General features: G+C 44.5%; 1 protein-coding gene and 1 pseudogene across 2 annotated transcripts in view; one reads left to right on the top strand and one right to left on the bottom strand.

Moving 5' to 3' along the window:
• Elovl7 (ELOVL family member 7, elongation of long chain fatty acids (yeast)) overlaps window positions 1-18366 on the bottom strand; it is a 72784-nt gene extending 54418 nt beyond the window's left edge. Inside the window, exon 1 of one of the 2 annotated variants that reach the window (XM_006517778.3) lies at window positions 18192-18366. The gene's annotated coding sequence lies outside the window, so the exon portion shown is untranslated. The remainder of the gene's footprint in view (window positions 1-18191) is intronic. The other variant, NM_029001.5, reaches the window with a different exon arrangement.
• On the top strand, window positions 11851-14078 carry Gm32376 (annotated as a pseudogene).
• Window positions 18367-21078: the final 2712 nt, after the last annotated feature.

The following is a 21078-nucleotide window of genomic DNA, read 5'->3' as shown; positions in this document are numbered from 1 at the left end:
TACAAATGGTCTCTGTGTGTCCTTACATTTGTCTGAAGGGCACAGACGTGAGGTTTGTTTGCTATGATAATCAGTAACAGGAAAGAAACGGAAACACTCTCCGAGTGGCCACCAATATGAGACTTTAATAAACTGGTATATTCTTACTATGAAATAACATTTCATAAAAGGAATGGAGTTATAAAAAGTAAGGAACTAAGTCCTTTTATCTATGTTGCTATGAAATTATCACTTCATATGAATATAGTAAGGCTGGGCACAGGGGGAATGACTTCCTTGTATGTACAAAATGTCTCTGGAGAGTAATAAGCAGCTGATGACATCTGTTACCTATTTAGACAAAGTTAAAGATTAAAATTATAATACATGTTTATTAATGGGGACCAAATTGCATGGACACACACATAAGGGAGTGAATTAAGCAGTGATTACCTCAATTACACATTTACTGAGCACTTGGTAAGGGTGTGAAGCCACGGCACACTAAAAACCAGTAATCTACTGCTGGAGAACAAAGCTTCATCGGCACAGGGTGAAATCACAACCAGACACCATGGTTTTAAGAAACCTTAGCATAGCTGGAAGGGACAATAGATGCCTGTATCTCTAATACTAGGGAGGAAGAGACAAGAGGATTAGGGATTCAAAATCATCTTTGGCTACACTGAAAGTGTAAGTCCAGCCTAAGACACATGAGACTATCTCAAAATGCAAAACTAAACAAAAAAAAAGACAATTTGATATAGACCTCAATATACTAAACACTATCTAACAGACATCTGATGGTATTTTTCCTTACGGCTCACTCTCTTCCTCATTATACAAACCCAGGACCCAGCTTGGAATCTTTTTTGGTCCTGTTGTTGTTTAAGATAGCATGTCATTTAGTCCAGGTTAGTTTTGAACTTGCTATGCAGCTAAGGATGACTTTGAACCTCTGATCCCCTGCTTCCATCTCTCAAGTGCTCAGATTACAGGCATGCACCACCACACCCAGCTAAACTGGACTGAGGATTGAACTCAGAGCCTGGTGCACGCTGTATAAGCAGTTCACCAATGGAATTACATGCCCTCCTTCCTCACCTGCAGTCTAGACTCTTAAGTCAGTATCAAAATGTATATGAATGAATGAATGAATGAATGAATGACTAAGTGAACAGATAAAGCAAAGATGGACGCACAGAATGGGTAAATGGTCTGATGGCTTGAAAGAATGGAAGCTGAAGGGCTATGATTCATTTTCTCTCTCTCTCTCTCTCTCTCTCTCTCTCTCTCTGCATATATATATGTGTGTGTGTGTGTATGTATATATAAATGTATATATATGTGTGTGTGTGTGTGTGTGAGAGAGAGAGAGAGAGAGAAAATCTGATACCTTTGTACTTCCATGAAAAAATGAGAGAAGCCAAAGTACACATATTTAAGAACTGTGATGATAATCCTTCCACAATTAGATAATTGCCATTGTGGTAGACAAAACAAAGCTCCCTTATAACAGGTATTCATGGCCTAACCCGTGACTACGCTACATGGCAAAACAGTCTACCAATGTAATTAAGGTGACAGGTCTTAAAATAGAGATTAGCCTGGATTGCCATGGTAAGCTCTAGGTAATTACAGAAGCAGTTTAAAAAAAAAAAAGTATTGTGCCTGGCTAGGCACAAATCACTGATGCCCTCAAGACTCCAGGCCAATACTCAGAAATTAGAAAGAGGCACACACACATGTTACCCTTTTCTGACTGCCCAGGAAATGAAGACTCTTGTAGCCACACAGGAGGAGAGTGCCCCTGCAATGTGGCTGACCTCAGAAGTGTTCCCCCAGGAGCTGAATCGGGGGGTGATGAAGATAGTTCATAAGGTCGAGGCACTTGCCACCAAACCATCCCAGGAAGCCATACAGAGGAAGCAGAGAACTAACTACAAGTGGTCCTCTGACCTATACATACATGTATATGAATGTGTTTTTGCAGCATACATGAGTCCGTGCACGCACATATATACACACACAGATAAATAAATGCACAATATTGATAAAATGAGCCCAATAAGCCAATACTTTGATTTGGGCCTAGTGAAACATAGCAGAGAAATCAGCCATACCAAGCAGGACTTCTGGTATGTTAATAAATGTACGCTGTCTAGATCTACTGACTTTGTGATGCAATAAAAATGAGTACACTGAATGTTTTAACCTAGCAACCATTTGTTGAGTCTGTTCCAAGTGCGAGGCCTTATGGCAAGTGTTTGGGATGAAAAACTTGGTGGGATTGTCTCATCAACTCACAAGCATATAAGCCCAGTGAATTCTATTATGACGGGCATAGCATCAGACTCTTGACCGCACCTCCAACCCCTTCCTCTTTTATGACGAACTCTCCCATTGGCCTGGATCAATAACCCATCACAGTATTGCCAGCCATCTCCAAACTTTATTGAGCCCCAAAGACTCTGTGATTCATTCCGCCTCAGTGGTATTTTCTCCCGTGAGCTCCTTTCTCCTTCCTTCCACTTCCATTTACGGTGCCTGGTCCACACTAATCTCTCACCTGGATTGCTTCTGTAACTTATTAACCAGACTTCCTGACTTGGCGGCTTTCCATTTTCTTCAGTGCCACCAGAGTCATCTAATAAGGATTAAGTGGACTATTTTGTGCCCAGTGTTTCATTTAAGACAGCCTATAGTGAAAGAAAAGAAAAGAAAAGAAAAGAAAAGAAAAGAAAAGAAAAGAAAAGAAAAGAGAGAGAGAAAGAGAAAGCCTTACAAAACCCGTGCTTGCTTCAAATCTCAATGCCTAGAGAGAATCTACAACACAAGCCATTGTGAAGGTGTTGATTGAACAAAGGAGCTCAGCCCACTGTCTCTAGCCTTCTCTCTTGCCTTCTAGCACACCCCATGATGCTTCTTTTGTTCTGGATCAGTCACAAAAGGACCCACCATAAAGATATGCTTCAATCCCCCCCCCCCCCCCATAACTATAAAGCTTTAACCACATGGCTAGTTAAGGTTGTAGCAGGCTTTGGGTTTCCCTTTTAGCTGAACTATTCAGGAACACCATTAGTGTGCCTGGTGCAGACCCTTCTTCTATCGTGGCTTACAGCAGAGGTGATGAGAATGTGCAAACTGTCTGCTACTACTGTGGCAGAAACCAGGTCCAGAAATCAAAGGTAACCATTTAGAGATGCTCCCAGAAATCTGACACCCCTGTGACAGGAAAGAATGAAACACTTGCTGAAGTCGGTTCAGACTAGCTGAGGTGTTGCTGAGTTGGTGAGGTGAGTCACCTCTGGTGCAACTCCCTTAGTCACTCTGAGTAATAGGACCATTTATTGATCCAGGCTAGGAAAACACAAACAGATAAAATCCCCAATGGCCCACCGCCACGGTTTGAGCAGTTCAAGTAGTTTGAAAAGTATTCATTCACTGCCCTCCAGTATGTGTTCATGTTACTCCTCTCTTGAACCCTGTTTCCAGCATGGGACAATACAGTCATCCAGAAAGTATCAGTGAATAGACTATTAAAGATGTGAGTGTTTTTTAAAAAGCTTTGTGGGCAGATCTGAGATCTGAACTATTTCTTAAGGGATGGTAGGGATTGGGTACTTTCTGGCAGTAGAATGAATAAGCCTCCTGAGGATGGAGAGGAGACTAACAGTGTGACACGATGCTGTAGCAATGGGGACCTTCCCAAAGGACTTTCCCCCTCTTTGAAAAGCTCAGTAAGTGACTGAGACCCCACACGCGTCGCCACCTTCCACCACACTCACAACCCACTTACTACAGAACAACTCCCGCAACACAGACTCTACAGGTCTCAGCTGTAGCCCAAGAGAGAGATGACTAGAAGGGGGTGGTGGCCCCAATGGCAGAGAAGAGCAAGTGTAGTCTAACAGCACTCACCTCTGAGAAATGAGTAAAAGCTCTCAACAAGGGCACAGCTTGGCAATGCATATGTCACCGTAGTGGGCACAGTCAAGAACTATCCATGAAGCAACATAGATGGGTTTGGTAACTCAGTCACAGTAGAGAATGACGAAAGCTTCCAAGGTTGGGGCTACCAGGTAAGATAAGCAACAGCAACAGAGAAACAGGTTTTTAAGAGAGCAGAACATTGGGAAACCATGGTGTGACAACCTTACTCATCGTTCAGGTGGAGATGCTCAGCAGGTGTTCAGGAGGAAGGTCCAAGAAGAAAGTTCTGTGGATTTAAAAGACTTCCTGATCTAGTTGGGGATAAAACTCCAGTAACAGATGTGTGAGAAAGATGGTTATCTAAGGATAGAGCCATGGAGAATATCACTATTTAAGGAGTGTGCTGGGGGAAAGACTCTCAGAGATGGAGAGGAAAAGGAAATGTGGAAAAGACGCAGAGTATGTATAGAATCACAAAACCAGAAGGGAGAATAAAGCAGTGAAGTCAGTCAGTGTGTTAGACAGGTCAAAATGGCCCCTACTGAAACCCCTATGGCTTAGGATAGGGAAAGAAGGCTGACTCTCAAGGCAGAAGCCAAATGTTAAGATAGGAAAGATGAATGACAGACAACCCTGAATCAGCCAACTTCAACAGCTACTAGTCATGAAAGCGAGAGAAGAGGGAAAATGGGCAAAATCAAGCTTTTTATCATTCTTTTGGTATTGGTGTCTTGGACTTTTGAGTTGGTTTTTTTGGTTGGTTGGTTGGTTGGTTGGTTGGTTGGTTGTTTTTTTGTATACTACAGGTGGGCTGCCAATTCTGCTATTAGCAGAGGCTAGCTCTGAACTTGCGGTTGTCACCTTGCCTTAGCTTCCCAGGAATACTTTTCCACCAGGGCAACCATGAGCTTCTTCTCCTCTGAGGAAGGGTAATGTGAAGAAGGGTGTGATGGAAATGATTTCATAGACAGCAGGAATGCTTCCTAGGGCCCCAGTATGAGACAGGGCCCCTTTGCCAAGCACTCATAGCAATGATCACAAGCTGGGTTGCCTAAGTGACCTGCACATATGCATCTGGAGCGGGCATGGGCTTACTTATCTGTGCACTCTATGCCCAACACTTGGCACGACCTCAGTGAAATGAAAGCAAAAAGCATTAAAAGGATTTCACCAACAAAATCTTCTTGTTGTTGTTGTTGTTTTCTATCAAAGTAGGTAATGACATCAAATGCTGAAGGTTATAAAATGTAGTTAAGTAGGAGGGTCCCTTCTGGCCCTGCTTTGGTGAAGGGTCTCACTACGTAGCTCTGAGTGAATTTGAACTCAAAATCCTCTTACCTCAGCCTCCTCCAGGGCGGAGATTACAACGAGCTCTATACCATGATGCTTAGCTGGCAGGGGGCTTTTATTTATATTTGTTATATAAATATACTTATACTTATGTGTATATCCATGTGTGTGTATTTAAATCTAGGTCCCACACACTAGAGAAAACATATGATACCTATCTTTCATTCCCATAGGATGATTTTAGAATTAGTGAAAGAACTGTATCATTGTTAGGAGCAATGGGAAGTAAGACTCCTTCATGCTTGCATGCAGAATCATCTGGAGAATATGATGTAATACTGATACTTCCGTCATACTCTAAAATTTCAGATTTAATTGCCCTTGGCCGTGAGCATCTCTGTTCAGTTGAATGGTGTTTGTTTGTTTGTTTGAGACAATGTAGGCTGACACCCACTCATCCCAGGATGAAGTAGGAATGCTTGCTTCATCCACCCAAGTAGCTGAGAATCAGGGCAATGGGGTTTTTTTAATTCACAATGGTTGTGTTATGGGGCCAAGATATAGAGTAACTAAGGGAAAGGATTTAGTAATGTTGGCCAGCGTGTAAGCAAGATTGAAGTCCATCAGTCGACTCTCTGTTTTATCCAATTTTCAAAAACAACTGTTGAGATACTTAGATTACATTCAGGGACAACCGTAGTAATTAACTTAGAGACACTTTGCCAAGTACATATGGAAACAAGACAGAGACGAAGAGGAGACCAATGGAAAACAAAGGTCACTCTAGGACGGTATTGAGGAAGAGCCTTAAGAGATGGAAGGACAGATGCTGCGGCTTAGAGATGAGATGTTAGAGCTAATTACATGCTCCTGGAATGGTCCCAGCTAAGTGCCAACATGGGAAAGAAAGTGGGTGGTGACAGTGACAGAGGTCATCAGTAAAGTTAGACAAGGAAAGCCTAGACTACCCACAGCACAGCACCCAGAAGGACTGGGAAGGCTGCAGAGCAGCAGGAGGCATGGGACTGGAAAGCCATCCACCACCGAAAGGAATGAAGCAGGGAACAACAGATAGGATATAGAGGGAGAGGGAGCAGAAGCCGACCTCAAGAAAGACGTCCAAAACCAGAGATCTTTGCTTCATTTTCCCATGGAGGTGACTTCTTTGCAAATGTGCAAAACAGCAGATGGCAGAAGCCTGGCCAGTTCCCAGACCCAGTGACCCCTTTGAAGATGAGACGAGTTTCCACTTCTTCCACCCAGATATCAAATATGTCAGCCAACGGGCAACTCAGTCATCTAAATGCATTCCTCCGGAATGCAGCCACTTTCCGGAATCAAAGAAAGGTGCACATTTCCTCTGAGGCATTATGGGTCCCTCCAGAAACTGAAATTAAAATTGCAACAAGGGGCTGCCCCAGAAAAGTGATCATGGCAATAGTTATAAATGTGCTCTTAGGGAAATAGAAAATGGTCTTTTTTAGACAATTTATAGGGGGTACTCAAACAGCCTGCATTTTCTTTCTAGATGAATTATTGGTAAAGAACAAGGGAAGAATCCCATCTATTATAGTTTACCCACCACTGTATGATGTCTGAAATAGTTCAATCATTTCTATTCCTTTGAAAAGGCCATCATGGAAACAGTGCTCAGAAGAGGCCACCTTAGTTAAAAGTCTAAATTCTGGACGTGCGCCTGTTGCTTGGGTATTCTGCAGTGGAAGAGAACTGGGGTGTCTCGGGTCTCGGCTAGAGATTCCTTTGCTGTGGTTTTCCTGTGTCCAGTTCTGGTTGCCTAAGTCACCTATGCAACTTGCTTAAAACCCAGGTTCCCTAAAACCCCCTCCCCTCCCTCACCTCTTCCTCCCAACTCCACTCCTCCTTCAGACTGTCTAATAATGCACCTTGGGAGATAAACAAAATTAATCTTGTGTCTATTTATGTCATCCGTTAAGCCTACTGCATAGCCCTTTTTGTGTTTGCCCTTTTTTGGTTTATTTGCAGATGTTTCATGTTGCTTACATGTTTCATGACACTGAGTAATTATTTTAAACTTCTTCGGTGTGACAGTGTGTTACATTTGTTTTTTTAAAGCCCTGATATTTCAGAGATAAACCAAACAAGGTAAAACAAGATTAGCCTTGAGTCTAGTGAGGGTACACCTAGTCCATTGTATTATTCTATTTTTTTCCATGTTGGGAGACTTCCATAATGTGAGGTTTTGTTTTGTTTGTTTGTTTGTATGTTTGTATGTTGTTGTTTGAGGAACAAATAAAACTTCCATGTGGAAATGCCTTTGCTTTAGCTTTTAAAAGTATGGTTCTTGATATTCATCTAAATTATTTTTCCCCCAAGGAATACTTTGTCAGGCTTAGTGGCGGCATACACTTGTAACCTCAATAATGTTGGTGGATCCATGTGTTTGAGGCCATCTTGGGATGCATAGGGAGTTCTGGGCCAGCCTGAGCTAATAGTGAAATCCTGTCTCAAGTCAAAACGAAAGAAAAAACTCGACATCTTTTTAAAATGGCTATATAAGGCTGGAGGGCAATTTTCCAAAACATCAGAAATTATCCTGTCTAGTTGGAAGGGTTATGGGTAGCATGTTTCATATTCTCCAAGTTACAAATTTTTTATGGTTTATTCACTTACTTTTTGTTAGATATCCTAACATATTTCTAAGATCAATACATTATAATCAGAAAACAATCTGATTTTACTGATTACATGGGAGTCTGGGTTGTTTGCTTGTTTGTTTTCATGAGAACTGCAAAAAAAAACACTATATCATATGCCTGGATTTTTATTTACTAACTATGAAATGTATTCATGAAAATAGGAGCCCAGCTTTTTACAAAATTATTTTTGAGATGGCAGTAAGAAGCGGAAAGTTTTACCTATTATCTGTGTACTGGCTAGTCTTATGTCAACCTGACACAAGCTAGAGTTCTCTGAAAGAAGGAGCCTCAGTTGGGAAAATGACTTCATAAGACCAAGCTGTTGCATTGTCTTAGTGGTTGGTTGATGTGGGAGGATCCAGCCCAAAATGGTTGGTGCCATCCCTGTACTGATGGTTCTGGGTTCTATAAGAAAGCAGACTGAGCAAGCCAGTAAACAGCACCTCTCCATGACCTCTGCATCAACCCCTGCCTCCTGGTTCCTGCCCTGCTTGAGCTCCTGTCCAGACTTCCTTTGACGAACAGCTATATGGAAGTATAAACAAAATCAACCCTTTTCTCCTGAACTTGCTTTTGGGTCATGATGTTTTCTGGCAGCAATAGAAATGCCAACTAAGACAAACTATGCTGGAAAAGATGGACTCGGGCTTATGGGAAGGCTCTGAAACAATAGTCTTGGGCTGACAAGGCAGCCTTATTGACACACACAGCTGAGTGCTTCTAATGGATCCTCTAGGAGCAGACGCTTCAGCCGAGCCAGGTGGGTTTGGGAACACGTTACACAATACTTTACAGGACCTTCATTTTAAGCTTGGCTTTGGCAGCATCATGCTTGACTGCTAATATATAGCTTTTTTTTTTTATCATCTTCTGTGTTTATTTTGGATCAGTAGAAAGACAGAAGGAGGTGGATGTTTCTCTTGAATCAGAGAGAACAGCTAGTGTGTATGTGGCCATGGTGTTAGTGCATGTGTGGTATATGGACTCATGTTTGTATGAATGCATGCACATTTCCACGTGGGTTCTTGCACATGTGTATACACTGTGTGTGTGTGTGTGTGTGTGTGTGTGTGTGTGTGTGTGTGTGTGTGTGTGCACGTGCTCATGTGTGTAGTCTAGAGATCAACATCGGATATCACTCTTGGTCACTTTTCACTTTACTTTGTGAGACAGTCTCTTACTGAGCTTGGAGGGCATTGATTTGACTAGGCTACCTAACACTTGAGAGAGAGAGAGAGAGAGAGAGAGAGAGAGAGAGAGAGAGAGAGAGAGAGAGAAGAACAGGAAAACAGGAACTCAAGCAGGGCAGGGACCTAAAGAGAGATCATTTTCCTTTGAGTAGTTAGTGTCCATTCTCTGTAAGGCCCAGCTGAGAGGGCCTTAAAGTCCTTGCCAGTAAGCACAACCCAAGGCTTTCCCAAACTGTAAGGTTTGCAGAAGAGACTTGTCGCTATTCTTTCATGGAACAAATTTGAAATCTGCTATGTGCCAAGCATTCTCTCTTGACACTAGAGTTATAGTAAGATACCCTTTACCCTTTTCAAAGAATGTATGATCTCGTGGGAAGCTGTCACATAAGCAAGGATAAATGCACACACATGTAAAAGCATCAGAGGCAGACATTAAGAAGAAAATGGATTACGTTTGTGATGGCGCAGAGTTACTGAGCTTCCGAGTCAGGAAGATTGAGGGCACTGGAGAGTGTGTGCAGGCTGTGAGGTCTGGAGGAGACAAGAACAAAGAACAAAGCTCTGGGGCAAGAATGAACCCTGTCAGGAGAACAGAAGCAAGCACAGAGAGAAGGCAGGGAAAGTGATGCTTGATTTCAGGGTGATGGGAAGGCAGGCCATCTTGCCATGGCGGGAGCAACTTTCATTTTGGTCTCCACGTGAGATGAAAGTGTCAGAAGCTATTCATTTAAAGCACGCATTTTCTAGTTCTTTAAATAAAGACATACGCCTCCAATTCACCATCTTCAGCATTCCTAAATGCACAAGTCGCTGCTATCTGATGCTTTCACATGGGTTTGCCACCATCACCACTGTCTGTCTCCAGAACTTTGCCTTGTGCAACCAAAATTCCTGTCATAAGCTTTTAAGCACAATAGTCACATGATCTCAACCTAGGCTTTAAAAATTAATTTTGTTTCTTGGCAGAGAATCGATTATAGGAGCACAGTAGGATTAGTGGCTTATAGTTCCTGACAGAGCTAGCATGAACACTGCTAATTTGAATATAGACAACAGATAAGGAGAACTGGAGGTGGCCGCTAGGTCAGCGGTTCCCAGCCTTCCTAACGTTGCACTGACTGCTCTTCCAGAGGTCCTGAGTTCAATTCCCAGCAACCACATGGTGGCTCACAACCATCTGTAATGAGATCTGATGCCCTCTTCTAGTGTATCTGAAAATAGCTACAGTGTACTCACATGAATAAGTCTTTAAAATAAATAAGATTAAAGCATGTCTAGAACACATAGGACAGGGCCTGACAGACAGCCGGTGATCAGCAGGTGTCATTACAATACATGCTTTCTTCTTCTTTTATAACATGGATTTTGCTCATTAACCTGTTAATGCATTAGAAAGAATGGCTAATCCTTCCATGATGTTGCGGACTAGAATAAGTGACATCATACCCACTCAACTTGTCAGGTTAACAGCACTAAGGAAGCCAGCAGGTGACACACAACTGTGATCCTGCCAGAGTGTGTGATTTTGCTTTCCACTCTCATGTATACTCCTTGTGGCAGGTAGAAACCAGCACTAAGTTCTACATTACTGGCTCACATTATTCAAGGCAAATTTAGAAGTCCTATGGATGCCAAAAGTCTAATGATGAACAAAAAGTACAAGTTGATCATTTAGCATCATCAGGGGGGAGGGGGTAGTGTGCAATGAAAAGAAAGATCTGCCTGTGTGCTGGTGGGGTCCAGTGGCAAAGGTTCCCCTTGTCTATTGCTGTAGGCAGATGGGTCAGCTCCAGAATCAACAATGCTCGCCACTTCCTACAGTGTGGCAGAAGTAACAGCAGAGAGTAGCAATTTAACTGCTTCTGGAAGATGATGATGATAATGATGATGATGACGACGACGATGACAACTTTAGTTGTCAGGGGGAACTACTTTACATTTTGTAGATATCATGAATATTTTCTTTATCATAAACTATGCAAACACGTGCCATTTCCCTACCTTTTCAGTCTACGACCTTCCTCGAGGATGAACCCATCAATGAGATCTTTCCAGTATTACTCTTACTAAGACCTTCTTTTCTCCAATGTCCAGTTTTCATGGTTACCTGGATCAAAAATGCTATAACAAAGGCAGTGCTTGTAAGGCAAGCACAGAATATTAGCTTTCAGTTCAGGTTTTTCTTTTTCTTTCTTTTCTTTTTTCCTTTCTTCTCTTTTCTTTTGCCTTTCTCTTCCTTCTTTCCTTCCTTCCTTCCTTTTTTCTTCTTATTGGGGGAGGGTGGGGTCGTTTGTTTATTTGTTTCTGTGTTTTTACAATTTTCTTTTCTGATCTTTTGTAGTTTTCAGGACCACATTTTTAGGGCTCCCTTTCCTGGGAATTTCCCAAAGAATTCAATGTTCCTTCCACAGAAACAATAATACTCTTTCCTGCTGAACTTACGCGTCATCAGTTCACACACTTTCTTACATTATCTATTGCAACCACCCGTGTAACTGGACCCAGAGGGTTTACAATAAACACATAGCCCTGTTGGGCAAACGGCGCAGGAGCTAGATGGGAATGCGGTACTGGGAGCAGCATTCTCTATCTTTGGCCACTGCCCGGTGTGTGTATGGTGCAGACATGAGGCCTGCAGTCGTATCAGGTTAACATGTTAGATTCTCAATAGAATTGCATTGTTGAGTTGTAGGGCTACAGGACTTTCCTTCCCACAATCCCTGGTGCCTGTCCTTTCCAACTTGGGCTCATCCAAAGCCCTCCCCTTTGCCGGTGTTTAGATGGCTCCCACAAAGAAGAGTGGCGAGAAGAAAACGGGCCATTCTGCCATCAACGAGGTGGTGACCCGAGAATACACCATCAACATTCACAAGCGCATCCATGGAGTGGGCATCTGGAAGCGTGCTCCTAGGGCACTCAAAGAAATCCAGACATGTGCCATAAAGGAGATGGGGGACTCCAGATGTGCGCACGGACACCATAAAGCTCAATAAAGCTGTCTGGGCCAAGGGAATAAGGAATGTTCTGTATCACATCCGAGTACATTTGTCCAGAAAACACAATGAGAATGAGGATTCACCCAACAAGCTCTACACGCTGGTAACTTACGGGCCTGTTACCACATTCAAAAATCTACAGACGGTCAATGTGGCTGAGAGGTAACCCACTGAATGCCAAATCAAGTTGCAGAACTGCCAAAATAAAAATAAATAAAATAAACTGCACTGTTTCTTGGGAGACGGAGGGTGGGAAACCACATGCAAATTGCCAACATCCAACCACTATTTTTTTTAATCTAGAGGAATGGCAACTATATATGAGCAACATAACTATATGAGACACTAACTCTATTTAATGATAAATGGTTTACCCATCACTCATATTTTTTCTTCCTCTGAAAATAAACATTGACACTCGCACCTTGATTTAAAACACTCTATCTACATAAGGGCGGGAACCCACCCTAAATCCCTGAATAATAAGCACTCAGACTCCAGACTCCTAAGAACATCCGTCAATCCTGCCTTCTTGCGTCAAGTCACACTTGCTAGACAGAGTTACAGGTAGGAGGATGAAGGATGATGTCATGTGCTAACTAGATGTCATGTGCTAACTAGATGGTGGGTAGGCAGCAAGATTTGCATATGTAGTGAACACTGCTGGCGGCTGGTGTGCTTCAGACTTAAATCTCTTTGAGCCACGGGATCCTACTCTCTATTGTCTACCTAAACAAGCACAGAAAAGAGGTAAGAAGCAGGCAGCGAAGCTCCTGGACAGGCGAAGGTCATCCTGGAGGAAGAAGCAGCCCCTCTCTCAGTTCTGTGCTATTACATCATTTAATCCTGAAAACACCACGCAAATCGCAATGGCATCTGAGATAAGAAAGAAGGCGGCAGACTGATGAACATTCTGTGCTACTGAAACTACCCGGAGGCCAGATCATACATTCCTGCCATTACCTGAAAGTCTACACTGGCTTTATTGTTAGGATTGCCCTATTCCCTCACAAAGTGATAGCATCACCCTTCCACCGCAGCTCTATGTCAACCACAGAGTTGGTATACAGGGTGGAGAAAGCTTGACTGCGTAGACCTTGGGTTTGAACCTTTGCTGCGTGTTTTGCTTAGTGTGGCAGCACTATTCTTGCCCCTCACTGTGCACATGCACATGACGACCCTCCCCCAACAGACCTTGAAGTGCAAAGTGCTTCTCTACAGCTGGTACTGATGCCTGAGAAACAACCAGAATCTCTGTGTCCTCATTGTCTACAGAGATTCCTCCTTTAAATGCAGATTTGAGCATCCTCTAAGCACTGAGGTACAAAGGATGCCCATGCTCTCTGTTTTTTGTAATCCACAAATTGACAGGCAAGCAGGGCATATAAACAATGAAGGCAGCTGCCCTTTCCAAATCAGATAGTGAGATGAGACAGAACCTGTATACACACACAACGCCCAAGTGTCAGACACCAGATGGCTGAGTTACAAACACAAGTTTCACAGGTTCCTTACCTGCTTGCAGGAACCCCTTCACCCCCCACTACAGAACAAAAGAAAAAATCTTCAGTAAGTAAAAAGCAAGGCTCTCAGCAAACCTTTCCCCTGCCTCATAGGCAACTTGATCTCATGCAGTTTTATATAGTTATGCAAAAGTATTTTCAGTGGAGGACATTAAGACATCCATATCAACCTCTAGTCTATACACACACACACACAGAGAGAGAGAGAGAGAGAGACAGACAGACAGACAGACAGAGAGACAGAGAGAGAGAGAGACAGAGAGAGAAAGAGAGAGACAGAGGGAGGGAGGGAGGGAGGGAGACAGAGGCACACACAGTCTTTCATACACAGACACACACATAGTCACACATAGAAACTCAGACAGAGAGAGGCACACAGTCACACACAGAGACACACACAGAGGCACACACACAGAGACATGCAGTCTCTCTCACACATACAATGAGAGAGAAGTGTGTGCATGCATGTGTAACACACACACACACACACACACACACACACACACACACACACACACTTTCCAACTCTCAGTTCTTCTCTGCACTTTCTTTCCCTGGATTTCATGTACCAACTGTCCCCCATTTCCCAGTTGCCCAACCTTCTTCTCCGATCTCCAGCGAGCTCCCTAGTCTGTCTCTGTTTTACCTGCCCCACTTGCCTTTGTATGACAGCAGCTCAGTACATTGTCCCACTAACCCACACAGCCTTGGACAGCTTTCAAGCCTGTCCAGCCCACTCTGCCTGACATGCACCTGACAGTCAAATGTTTTCTCAGGCCACAACTTGTAAGCCTTTGTCCGCCATTGGCACTGTGCCTTACATTAAAAGGAAAGAGCCTGGGCTGTGTTATTTATGATTGCTACCTAGTGCTTTTCCAGAGGGGTCGGTTGTTAGCCTGGAAAACTTGTTGAGTCACACGGAAGTCAGTTTCTTTCTCACTAGTATTTTAAGGTAACAGACAAGTTCTCGGGGGATGCTCAGTGGATAAAGCCCTTGTTGCGCAGGGGCGAGGATCTTCGTTTGGATCCCAGAGCCCGTGTAAGAGCTGTGTCCATTCTTCACACCTGCAGCTTCTCCCCTTCTGCTTTAATGCCACATAAGTTCCAGTCCCTCAATTTCTGTCCCTTCTCCTTCCTAAGTCCTTTCCCTCCCCTACTAATGACCTTTTTGGTGCCCATAAACAGGCATAGATGTATGTACCTCTGTGGTTGCTGATTTGGAATCCTCGGGCACACGCCCAGGTACAACTGGATCTTATGATAGTTTCTATTTTAGATTTTTAAGACTACCCTACACTGACATCCATAGTAAGTATACCAGTTTTTACATTTCCCCCAACTAGGGCAGGCATAATACATCCTTACAGGCATTTGTGGTTCTCTGTAGAAACATTTCATTTGAATAATATGTAAGAACTGTATGTAACAGTCAGCTTACTGCTATCATTTATATAAAAATGGTACTTTTTTTTTCTAAGCCCAGTGTGTTACGATGTGCTTTTAATTGATGTGTATCAGTTATGAAGCACAGTAGGAATTTTCACTGTTGTAGAAGGCCAAAAAAAAAAAAAAAGTTTTCTTGAAAAGGGTCTCATGTAGTCCAGACTGAACCCAAACTCACTATATAGCTAAAGATGATCTTGCACTTTTGATCCACCTGCCTCCACCTCCCAAAATTTGGGGGTACAGGTATGTGTCACCATAGCTCAACTTAGACATCCTATCTTTTATCTGCCAAATTGGTAGAGGTTATCAACTTTCCCATAAGTTCTGAGTGTTCAAGGCTGAAGACATGTGAGAAATATTCCTCTCATAGATCTGCTGATAGTATAATCCATAATATATGATATGAATCATTAAAGTCCAGATTGTTTCTACCATATCTACGGTGGCTTGAAATAGCATCCTTCCCTACCTTAAAATTGATGCTTGCACAAGAGGTACATCATAGAGAATAAACAATCTACTGAGGAAAAACCCTACCTCTTGGCCGGTCAATATCTTGTCCTCTTATCTCATCATCTCAAATCTTTCCATGTGCAGCCAACTCTTTGCTGGCCTCGTCTCCCCAGCTTAGTTCAGACACACAGGCTTGGTGAAAGGAGTGTTGCTTATCCTGACTGCACCCTCCTTCCATGTCATATGTAATGACAGAATAAGACATTAAATATAGCCACTGCCTCACCTGTTCACTAATGTTTTATGCACTTTTATGTATGTACTGTATTTCCAATTTTTTTTAAAAAAAGATTATTTTGAGATAACTTACTGTTGTTTCCTATTTTGTTTTGAGATTCACACTTCCTATAAAATTTGGCTCCTGTATCACACCAGGAGATGCAATGATGAATCAGGACGACTGGGTACCTCAGCGTGGCAATACACTCAGCAGAGGTTTTTCTCTGCTCCCATTTGCATTGTCTGCCAGTTCCCCCACGCCTACCAGTGCAAACTTATGAAAGGCTGGCTTCTACTACCATCAAGGCTACTACTGCCCTGAGCTACCTTAGCTCACGGTGCACTTTGGTCTACAAATATCTATTAAGTGACTACTACAAAGAATGCCTGATAGTGTAACATTTTAAGTTGCCCAGGACCTGGAAGAAAGCAAACACTTACTAAAGAAGATAATCAAAATGTGTATTGACTGAGGATGGGGCTCAGTTTGGTTCGATGCTTATCTAGCAGGCATAAAGCCTCCGGTTTCCCTCTCCAGCACTGAATAATACTGGAAATGGTGGCACATGCTTATAATCCCAGCAATTCAGAGGTTAGAGGCAGGAGGATCTGAAGTTTAAGGTCATCCGAGGCTACACAGAGAGTTCGAAGCCAGCCTGGAATACACGAGACCTTGTCTCAAAATAAATAAGAGGGAAAAGAAAGGTGGGTATGATGAGTGATAGTATGTGTTCGCTTTGGGAAAGAGGAAGTGTGGTGAAGAGCGATGGGAGGGGTGCAGGCTGAGACTGACAAAGGCAGGAGAGATCTGGAGAGAGCTGGATAAATCCATAATTGGGGTTAGGGAGTGGTAGCAGGAGGCGGGATGGCTGAGATTTTGCATCTTGGTGACTAGGTTAATGGTGGCGGAAACCATCTTCTACGGGAGCGTTGGGAAGGCCTGGGGCACAGAAACGGAGTATTATAACGTCTCCTCAAAGATATTAGACTCAACTGAATACACAGGGCCCCTGGATTGTAATTGAAGTTAAGTAGACTTGAAAAATGAGGTTTTAGGAAGTCAACCTGTCAATCTAATTTTTTATCTTTTAAAGATATCTATCTTATAAAGGGCTGGGCACGTGTGGTTCACACCCCGTAGCAGGGAGACAAGAAGAGGGATCAAGAGACTGATATCAGCTTTAGCTGCTACAGTAAAAAACAAACAAGGAGGAAAAGGGGCCAGAGATTAAGTGTCCCGGGCCTGATGCTTGAACCTGCATAGTGCTTAGTAGCAGTAAGAACCAAGAACTCTGGGTTCATCAGACTAGCAGAGTGGCCAAGAGCTCCTGGCTGGCTGGAAGCCAAGCCCCAAACTGAAAACAATATCTACTTGAAGACTGACAGGGTTAAGCTCTCAGTGTCAGGCACACAGCACTGGATAAGCATCTGCTATGGGGTAAAGGGAAAGGGATTTTTTTTAAACCTAGTCCTCGATGACCTTGGGGAGAACAATTTCCCCCGAACAAAAACTGCAAATTGTAAACCACAAGCGCAAAGTACGGCGGCGGCGGCAGTCACTAAAGAGGATGAGTTTTATACAAGAAACGCAAAACAGGAGTGAGTGGAAGAAAAGATGACTTGGGAGCTCGGAGCTGAGAGAAAACGCTCATGGGCAGCTTCAGGGACAGGAGGGAGTTCAGTAGGCAATCGCCGGGTCTCTGAAACTATTGTTCAGTGGGAGTGGGACTTTTGTGCCTTGCTGCCAGCCGGACCGCTCCCACCCCGAGTTCCAGTTAGTCCCCAAAGGCGCTCCTCTGAATCCGGTAAGTTTGAATCAGCGAGGGCTGATAAGAAAGAAAGGCCCACTTCACACCACAAGACACCTAGGCGATAAATGACAGGAGTTGCCACTCCGTCTCCAGAACGACCTGTTCCACAGCCGTGGACTCATCCTCCCTCCCTGGCCCGCAGCAGTCACCGGGACGGGATGCTGTTCCCGGAGCCAAAGAGACAGCGCCCTGAGTTCCCTCGGGCAGGCGGGACGCACCCAGAAGCAGGAAGAAGGGATAGCTGGTTTGTGAAGAGGAGTCTGGGAAGCCAGGACCCGGAGCCGAGAAAGTGACCTCCGCGGTCCAAGGTCGAGCAAGACCTTCCCTCCTTGAGTCTCAACCGCAGCAGCTCAGCACCCCATGCCCCGGAGGGCCCCGATCTTCCCTAGGGGTACAGGGCTCCAGGGCTCCGGGAGGCACAGGTGAGCGCGGCGCGCCCGACCAGCGAGCAGCACCGCCAGGAGGGAGGCCCTGCCCGGCCCCACGCCGCTTCCTTTCCCGTGCGACCCCCAGGGGCTCGACCCCTTCGGCTCGCGCGTCCTTCCCCCGCAGCCCTCCGCGCCACCCCCGAAAGCCTCGCCCAGTCTGCTGGGGCCCGCAGCCCCGCACTCACCGCGCCGAGGGGCGAGCAGCGCGCGCGGGAGCCGAGGGCGGCGGCGGGCAGTGCGAGCGCAGCTCTCACAGCGGCCCCTGCTGCCGGGGCTGCGGACCAGGCTGCGAGGGGCGGAGGCGGTAGGGTGGCACCTGCCGGCTCTCCCAGCCCCGCGCGTCACCCGGGACCGCCCCCCGGCCCGCCTGCCCGTCGCCGCCAGGTGACGCCGAGGGGTGGGGTGTCATGCCAGCCTCTCCCGCTGCCGCCCTCGCCGCGGGTAGAGCCTGGCCCCGAGCAACCCAGGGTGCAGTAGGGGGCCGGTTCCCGTCCGCTCTACTGGTGCCCTTTCTTTCTGAGAGTGAATACCAACATCTGGATTCATCCGCATGCTTAACCAAAATACTATGGGAATTGTCGTCCTGCTTGACTCTAATGGATTACAGGACCGGTCGAGGGAGGGCGCGGCTGGAGGGAAGAAGGGATGAAGGAGAAATAGGTCTCTAAAATGGAGACCAGACCAGTAAAGATGCCCAAGCCAGATTTTGGCAGCTCGATCCCTTTTAATTATTAAGAATGAATTGTTGAAAAATAGGAGGCGCGGGGAGGCTTTTAGTGCAATGAAGAACAGACTGTATGCAACTTTTTTTTATGGTGATCAGAACAAGGAACAGAGTCTAGCAAACTCCCGTCTCCTTCACTGATTGATGGATTGGAATTGCTGAACTGGATGAATGTAGGCCTGTGCTTGTGCACTGGACTTTTTTTTTTTTTTAATGAGCTAGTCCTGTGTTTAGTTATGATCATAATAAACACTGTAACGATTTCTAAATCAAGCACAGGAAGGCAAAATGTAAGTCTAGAGGTATCTGCTTCTATAGCAAAACCTAAAACTAGAATTGATCTTTCAACTAGAACATCCCCTATCCTCCATCCCCCTCCTACACTCCCGAGAGTTTGCCTTCCCTGTGCGGACTGCCTCACCACATGGGCTCTGCTTGCTCTAGAGTTCCTAGCCTAGAATCAGGGTAAGAAGTCTCTTGACAAGTAGAGACCTTGCATAGGGAAAGCAAAAACAAGCAAGCAAGACAGCCTTCCATGACCCAACCCTAGAACATTGAAAATAAGGTTTCAGTGTCTACCTAAAACTCTGGGCACTCCCACTGAATAGTCAAGGAGACAGCAACTCCCAAAGGACAGAAGTTCAAATGCAAATTAAGACGCTGAAGATATCTTCTACTGGAGATGTAACTTGGTGGTAGAGGGCTTGCCCGGCTTGTGCAAGTTCCTGAGCTCAGTGCTTTACATCAATCAAAAAACAAACTAATGAATCCTTGTTTATGCTCTTCTTTCATGTTACAAATAAGTTGTTTGGTAGATTTGGAAACGCCTTAAAAATTAGAGACAATTGTCACATGCCTGTCACTGTTTCTGTCTGTATAAAATTTCAAACATGCAAGAGCCTAATTAGATTCATTTAATTAGATTTAAGACCTATTTAATGCTGTTACCCCCACCCCACCCCACCCCACCCCAGGATCTAAAGATCCAGCAGACAACCAAAACAAACTAAAAATGTTCTGTCTTTTCAGGGAGGGAACTTTCAGTCTAACCAGAGCTTACAATAAAGTTAATACATAACCAGGTCAGGAAAAAAAAAATGTGTTCAGGTCCTGACAAGCACCACGGGAAGGGGAAGGGCATGGGGATTTTTGAGGGGGGATGGGAGGGGGAAGCTTCATTGTTGAAGGCCTCTGTGAAAGGAGCCTTTTGCATCTCGTGTTTTTGAGATTCACTATGCAGCAGAGGCTGGGAATAAAACTTCTGATAGTAACCCAGGCTATCCTCAAACATATATCCCTCCTGTCCCCTTCTCCCCAGTGCTGAAATGGCAGGCTAAGAGGAAGTCTGTGTGTATCGGGTAAGAAGCACTCTAGGCAACAGGAACAGTAGCTAAGCTGAAGGCATGGGCACAGAGACAGCAAGGAGGCCACATTTCCCAGAGGACCTAGGAGGTTGTGGGAGCTGAACTGGAACAGGGAGGGCAACATCGAAGTCTCAAAGGAGCAGTTCTGAAGAGTGGCACCTTCTGGTCGCTCAGTTTTCTTTTCTTTTCTTTTTCTTTTTTTCTCTTTCCTTCCTTTTTTCTTTTTTCTTTTTTTTTTTTCTTCCTCCTTTTCTTTCTGCTTTTCTCTTTTTGGGGGCAAGGTCTGGCTATGAAATCTAGGCTGCCCTCAAACTTTCAAATCTTCCTGCCTCAGCCTCCTAAGTGCTGGGATGATAGGCCTTTGTTCCAGCCTGGCATTTTAAAGTAAGTGTTCTAACAATGTTACTGAGAGTGGTATAGAGGATGGGGAGGAATGGCCGAGACATAGCAAGGAGACAGTTAAGAGGCTCTTACACAGTCCAGATAAGATAAAGCAGAGGCAAGGAGGAGCTGGTTGAAGTGAAAAGGCCAGGCTTTAAAATACATTCTGGCATTCAGAGGCAGAGGCTGGTGGGTTCAAGGCCAGCCTGGTTTACAGAGGGAGTTCCAGGTCAGCCACACCCTGTCTCATCTCCCAACCTCCAATACATCTTGACGACAAGGGCCAACCCGATTCCCAAAGGTCTGAGGTGAGCGATAAGAAAGGGTGTGTTCCAAAAAAAAAAAAAAATGAAAGCATTTTCCATAAGCAACTGCAAAGAACATGTTGCTTGTATAAAGAGGAAGACAGAGGGAAAAAAAAATAGGGCAAAGGGCAGAACACATTCGAGGACTGATTTAAATGGAGGAGGCTATTAGGTATCCAAGTGGGTGTATCAGACATCAGACATGCAGTTGGTTATCTCAGTCTTCAGACTGAGAGAGGGGCTTGCCTGGGAATGTAAATTTAGGACTTATCAGCCTCTTGATATTTTTAAAGATGGG

Source organism: Mus musculus, chromosome 13 (genome assembly GCF_000001635.26).
Source record: "Mus musculus strain C57BL/6J chromosome 13, GRCm38.p6 C57BL/6J".
Classification (NCBI taxonomy): domain Eukaryota; kingdom Metazoa; phylum Chordata; class Mammalia; order Rodentia; family Muridae; genus Mus; species Mus musculus.
This window is presented reverse-complemented; position numbering and strand designations above follow the sequence as displayed.